Source organism: Elephantulus edwardii, unplaced genomic scaffold (genome assembly GCF_000299155.1).
Source record: "Elephantulus edwardii isolate Elephantulus edwardi_28Jun2011 unplaced genomic scaffold, EleEdw1.0 scaffold00365, whole genome shotgun sequence".
Taxonomy (NCBI): domain Eukaryota; kingdom Metazoa; phylum Chordata; class Mammalia; order Macroscelidea; family Macroscelididae; genus Elephantulus; species Elephantulus edwardii.
Window position 1 is genome coordinate 1,541,670 of NW_006400115.1, and position 7,188 is coordinate 1,548,857.

At 39.1% G+C, this 7,188-nt stretch overlaps 1 pseudogene; it reads left to right on the top strand.

Moving 5' to 3' along the window:
- Window positions 1–558: 558 nt before the first annotated feature.
- LOC102862414 lies at window positions 559–2,062 on the top strand (annotated as a pseudogene).
- The last annotated feature ends 5,126 nt before the right edge of the window (window positions 2,063–7,188 follow it).

The window sequence follows — 7,188 nt, forward strand, 5'->3', positions numbered from 1 at the left end:
GTATACAGATTAAATAGGTATCAAGAGAGAATACAGTCCTGATTCACTCTCTTCTTAACTTTAAACTGTGTAGTGTGTCCCTGGTCTGTTTGCACAACAGCCTCCTGGTTCAGATGTAGGTTTCACATGAGCACAATTAAGTTTTCTGGAACTCCATTCTTCTCAATGTCTGTCACAACTAGTTATGATCCACACAAATGCCTTTGCATAGTTAATAAAGCACAAGTAGGCATTCTTCCATTATTCTTTACTTTCAACAAGGATCCATATTCTATCAGCATTTATGTCCTGGTGTGACTACCTCTTCTAATCATTGAATAAATAATTACAAACACAAAAATCAATCATTCTATTTCCAGCCTCATTTCTATCACCAAGCCCATATTTTCCAACTATTATTCCTTCTTCACTGTTTCCCACTTTGTATTCCAGTCTCGATTTACCATCAACGCATCTTGATTGCATGTTCGATCAATTTAAGACTGCAAGGTTCGAAATAAAGCCAAGTGCTTGGCTGGAAGCAAAGCCCTCGCCTGCGCTTTAGCACTACGGTTTGAGATGTCTTCCTCAGGCATGCCCGACCTGCCCACCCCTCTCACCAACTTCAAGACTGAACACACCTAAGATCTTCATAAACAATGAATGGCATAACTTAGTGAGTGGCAAAAAATTTCCTGTTTTCAATCCAGCAACTGCGGAGAAAATCTGTGAGGTGGAAGAAGGAGACAAGGCAGATGTTGATAAAGCAGTGAAGGCTGCAAGAGAAGCTTTTCAGATTGGCTCTCCATGGCGAACTATGGACGCTTCGGAAAGGGGACGGCTCCTCTACAAGTTGGTTGATTTACTTGAGAGGGATCGCCTGCTGTTGGCATCAATGGAGGGCATGAATTGTGGAAAAGTATTTGCCGCTGCCTATCTGATGGACTTAGAGTTCAGCATCAAAACTTTACGCTACTGCGCAGGCTGGGCTGACAAGATCCATGGCCGGACAATACCTATGGATGGAGACTTCTTTAGTTATACAAGACATGAGCCAGTTGGTGTGTGTAGCCAGATCATTCCTTGGAATTTCCCGCTGGTCATGCTTAGTTGGAAGTTAAGACCTGCTCTTTCCTGTGGCAACGCCGTGATTGTCAAACCGGCAGAGCAGATGCCTCTCTCAGCTCTTTATGTGGCATCTCTGATAAAAGAGGCAGGGTTTCCTCCAGGAGTGGTGAATATTGTGCCTGGTTATGGACCCACCGCAGGAGCAGCCATCTCTTCCCACATGGATGTCGACAAAGTGGCGTTCACAGGATCAACAGAGGTTGGAAAATTAATTAAAGAAGCTGCTGGGAAGAGCAATCTGAAGAGGGTGACCCTGGAGCTGGGCGGGAAGAGCCCCTGCATTATTTTTGCGGACGCAGACTTGGACAACGCAGTTGAATTTGCACACCAGGGATTATTCTTCCACCAAGGCCAGTGTTGTGAAGCTGCATCCAGGCTTTTTGTGGAAGAATCAATTTATGATGAGTTTGTTCGAAGGAGTGTTGAGCGGGCTAAGAAGTATGTTCTTGGCAATCCTCTGACCCCAGGAGTAAGCCAAAGTCCTCACATTAACAAGGAATAATATGATAAAATAATTGACCTCATTGAGAGTGGGAAGAAAGAAGGGGCCAAACTGGAATGTGGAGGAGGCCCCTGGGGGAATAAAGGCTACTTTATCCAGCCCACAGTTTTCTCCAATGTGACAGATGAGACGCACATTGCCAAGGAGGAAATATTTGGACCAGTCCAGCAAATCATGAAGTTTAAATCTTTGGATGAAGTGATCAAGAGAGCAAACAACACTTTCTATGGCTTAGCGGCAGGAATCTTCACCAAGGACCTTGATAAAGCTGTGACAGTGTCTGCTGCCCTGCAGGCTGGGACAGTGTGGGTGAACTGTTATATGGCAAATTCTGCCCAGTGCCCCTTTGGGGGATTCAAGATGTCTGGAAATGGATGAGAACTGGGAGAATATGGTCTTCATGAATATACTGAGGTCAAGACAGTCACAATGAAAATTTCCAAGGATTCATAAAGAACTTCGTGAGGGTGGAGAGAAGTGTCAGTAGCCAAGCATCTTCTCTAACAGCTAGTATATTTCAGTGTCTTATCTTGATTTTTCTAAATAAGTAAACCACATTAGCAACAATATCCACACACAGTAAACTTGGCATGTAACTTACTCCGAACCAGTTTGATTTAATAGAAGAGGTCTAGTTATACTTCAGTTTATTCATTTACCAGTTCCTTGAAATACTTGATATTAATGTTAACTGCCAAGTAGAGATACTTTACTCCAAGTAGTTGTGAAATCATAGATGCTTCTTTACATGTTGATTAGAATGTGGTGCCTGCCTGTCAAAGGAAGTGATACCTGAACTAGCGATCTCTGTATAAACTTCAATAAAAAGAACCTTGCATAAAAAAAAAAAAACAAAACCGCAAGGTTTGGTAAAAATTCTCAATTTTCCCCTCTTTGGTTCCAGATATAGGAGTGTGTATTTTAATAATAGTCATGTAGATTGATGTTCCTTGTATGTATTTGGACATTATCCCATCAACATCATATTTCAGAATAGAAATTGATATTGACTTTTTTCTTCTTCTGTTTTTCATTCCCAGCATAGTATACTATATGACTATCTGATTCAAAGTGGCCAAAGTTGGTCCATTTCATCTCATCTCACTAATGCCTAGTATGTTGACATGTTCCATTTAATTTTTAACAATTTCCAGTTTTCCAACATTAAAACTATGAACTATACATGCTCCATGTTCCAAGTATCAAATGACGTTTGATATTGTTTTTCCTCATTTCATTTGATTTCCAATTTGGGCTCTACCATTACACTACTATCACTATCCTCATTCCTCTAGTGTTCATAGGGTTTTCAAAGGCCTGTTATTTAAGAAGTGAATGCTAATCCTGCTTTCTAGTGTGTCTTAATCTGGAACTAAACAAAACCCTGTCCACCATGGGTAATCCTAATGGCATTTGACACACCAGTGGCACAGCTTTCTGTATCATAGCAACCCCAAGTTACCTCAGTACAGCAAACTGACAATGATCTCCCCAATCACAATCAACACCAGTGGCTCTCAGGCACAAATGACTTTTAAACACAAAGACTTGCCCACTAGGCCCTGATTGACTTAAACAAGAGGCTCCAATCCCACAGCTGATTGTTAACTAAATCAGAATATCCAGTCAGCTTACACTCGATTGCTAATGCAATAAAAAATGAATCGTTTACATCTGGCCTTCAGTTAAATCAAAACAATCTATCCTCCAAAATCCAACTGCTTCACACAGGAGGCTCCAAACTGGAGATTCTTAGTCAGGGCCCAACCAACTTTTAAATCAAAGTCTTGTCCAGAAGGTTCCAATTGATTTAAACAAGAGGTTTTCAGCTCTCAGCTGATTGTTAACTAAATCCAAACAACCAATCAGCTTAGATTTGATTGTTGTTGTGGATTGTCATTGAGTCGAGCACAACTCATAGTGACTCTAGGAACAAAGGACCTAAGCCCTTTCCATAACTATCATCATTTCTCCAAGTTCATAGAGTTTCCAGAGGCATGTGGTTTAGGACGTGGATGCCACTTCCGCTTCCAAGCCTGTTTTACAACTGGGAGCTCCATCAAACCCTATCCACATTGGGAAACCGTGATGGTATTTGATATCCCAATGGCACAAGGTTCAACATTATAGTAAACCCAGATTATACAGCACATTGACAAAGAGTGATATACAAAGTGGAAGAATGTTCCTCTAGATATAAAAACACTAGTCTCATTTAGCAGTCAAGTGTGGTCAAGTCAACTATGACTCATAATGACCCTCGCACAAAAGACCTGAACTCTTTCTATAACCAACATCATTTCTGTACATTTATAGAGTTTATAGACTTTCCAGAGTGCTAGTTTAAGAAGTGGATGCCAGTCCTGCTTCCTAACCTAAATCAATCTGGAAGCTCCTCCCACCATTGTACATGATGGGTAACCATTACGGTATTTGAAACATATGGCAAAGTGTTAGCATCACAGCAACTCCAAGTTATTCAGTACAGCAAATAGACAAACAATTGTATAATTTAAAGAATAATCATTCTAAAACTAATAAACTTCCCTTATGTGACCGTCATCAAGAGGTGACCACTATCAAGAATGCTAGAAGTCAACTTCTAGAGTGGAGGCTCCAGGCCGGCCCGCAGACCCAACCTCTCACTATGGGATTTTAAAGACCCACCCTTTAGCAGGTCTCTGCCTTTGGTCAAAAGTTCAACTGACACCCACTTTTGGGGGAGAAAAACAGTAGCACACATCAAACATGACCCCAAAAACTTCCCTTACATCAAGATATGACTGCCATTAATAAGCTATAAGCCAACTCCTAGAGTGGAGGCTCCAGGTCGGCACCAAAATTTTCAATTAAATCAAAATAACCTACCCTTCAGAATCCAACTGCTTCACACAGGAGGCTCAAAATTGGAGACTCTTAGGAAAACAATACAGGAAAAATAATAACAAACATTGCTTAATAACTGCAACATGGAATGTACATGCTTGAATATTGGAAGTTTCAGGAAGCACCATGTGAAGAAAAACTAACTAAGCTGCATTGAAGATACTGGCAAAAAAAATTAGGTCCCAGAAACAGATGGGTTACAGATTGACATGCTCCAGCTAACAAATGCAATCCTGGACATGTTCACCAGTCTATTCTAGGAAACATAGAGAACAGCTGCATGGCTGACTAACTGGAAGAGACATATTTATTCCTATTTTCAATAAAGTTAACCCAACAGAATATGAAAATTATTGAACAATATAATTTATATCACATGCAAAGAAAACATTTCTGAATATCACCTAAAAATGGCTAGAACTATCAGAAGTTAAAATTGGGTTTAGAAGAGCCACCAGGGATATCATTGTTGATGTCAGATATATCTTGGCTGAAAGCAAAGGATACCAGAAGAATGTGGGATCACAATAAACTATGGTTAACATTAAAACAAATGGGAATCCCAAACACTTAATTATGGTCACATTAAATCTCTGCCTAGACCAAGAATCTGTTGTCTGAATGAAACAAGGGAACACTGCATGATTTAAAATCACAAAGGGTGTGTTTCAGGGTTGTTTCCTTTGTCTGTACTTATTCAATCTTTATTCTGAGCAAATAATTTGTGAAACCAGACTCTACAAAGAGCATTACCTCAAGATCAAATGAAGATTCATCAATTGCCGAAAGTGAGAAGGACTTGAAACATTTATTGCAGAAGATCAAAGACTGTAGCCGTCAATAAAGATTACCTCTCAACATCAAGAAAATAAAGGTCCTCACCACTGGGCCAATGGGAAAAATCATAATAGATGCATTAGGATTGAAGCTATCAAGGCTTTTTTTCTTACTTGGTTCCACAATCAACCTCTTTGATATCAGCAGGCAAAAGACATACTACATTGGGTAAGTCTGCAATTAGTGACCTCTTAAAAATATTGAAGAGCAATAATGTCACTTTGAAGATCTCATTTATGATATGCTCTTTTCAATCACTTACTATTTGTCTGAGAGCTGGAAAGTGAATAAGGATGACAGAAGGAGAACTGTGGTGCTGGAGAAGATTACTGAATATCACATGGACTACCAAAAGAACAAATAGATATATCTTGAAGAAAGTCCAATTAGAATGCTCCTTAGAGGTAGATGACAAAGTTTTGTCTCATATAATTTGGACATGTTGCTAGAAGAACCTACTCCTTGAAAATTTCATGCTTGGAAATATGGAAGGTCAACAAAGGAGAGGAAGATTCTCAATGAGATGGGTTGACACAGTGACTGCAGCAATAGACTCAGATGATGAGGATAGCACAGGTTATGATAGAAATCAAATCTGTGAGGGTGTCTAACAACAGCAAAAGCATTTAATCAGTATGCTGAGCACGTAATTCAAGAAGCTGTATTATATGAAGAATAATATGGCATCAAGATCAGAGATCTTCATCAGCAACTTGTATTACTTACAAAAAGTGAAGAGGACTTGAAACAAAACACTTAATTCAGAAGATCAGAGTACAGCCTTAAATATGTATTACATTCCAAAATCAAGAAAATAAAAATACCACCAATAAGCAAAATTGTCATGGTGGAGAAAATATTTAAATTGCCAACAACATAATTTCATTTGGATCTATAGTCTGGATAGTAGCAGTAATTTCTTTTCTAAGAAATAGGTTATATTAAGAAAGTCTCTGTCAAAGGCCTCTCCAAAGTGGCTTTAGAGCCAAGATGTCAGTTTAAAAGCTAAGTTGCACTTAATCCAGTCCATAGTCTTTTAAATTACTTCTTATACATCTGAAAGTTAAACAATTAATACAAACCACAGAAGAAAACTTCACATCTTTGAATTGTGTTAGAGAAAATTATTGAATATCCTATGGACTGCCAAAGAACAAATACGTCTGTTTCGGAGGAAGTGCAACAAGGGTGCTCATTAGAGAAAAGACTGGTAAGTCTTCGTCTCATATACTTTGAGCCTGCTGATAGGAGTGGTCAACTGGGAAAGGTGAAGAGTCAGAGAAAGAGAGAAAGACCCTCAACAATATGAACTGACAAGTGACTCTAACAATGGGCTAAAACATAACAGAGATTTTGAGGATTGCCCAGGATAGGGCAAGGTTCAGATCTGTTTCTCCTATGGTCACCTAACAACAACAACATCAACAGCTACGTGCTTGGATAAAACTCATGGTTATTGAATTGATTCTATCAGATTTAAATGACTGTAAATCTTTATGGGAAGAGACTTTATCTTTCTTCCATGGAGTAACTAGTTGATTTGAACTTTAGATAAGTAAGACTTAGATTAAGACTAAGTTTAGACTGAGTAAGTTATGCATATGTGAGATCTTTGCCTTATCAGGGATCAGATAATTAACTTATAATGAAAATAAGTTAAATAGAATACAAATGTGGGATTGATAACTTTTGCTGTCTCAAGAGGTTTAAATTAAACCATAGTTGAGGTTGTTGTTGTTGTTATGTGCCATCGAGTCGTTTGCAACTCATAGGGACCCTATGCACAACAGCCCTAAACCCTGCTCTATCCAAACTGCACTGCCTCTGACACACCCATCCCGATTACCCCAGTCACC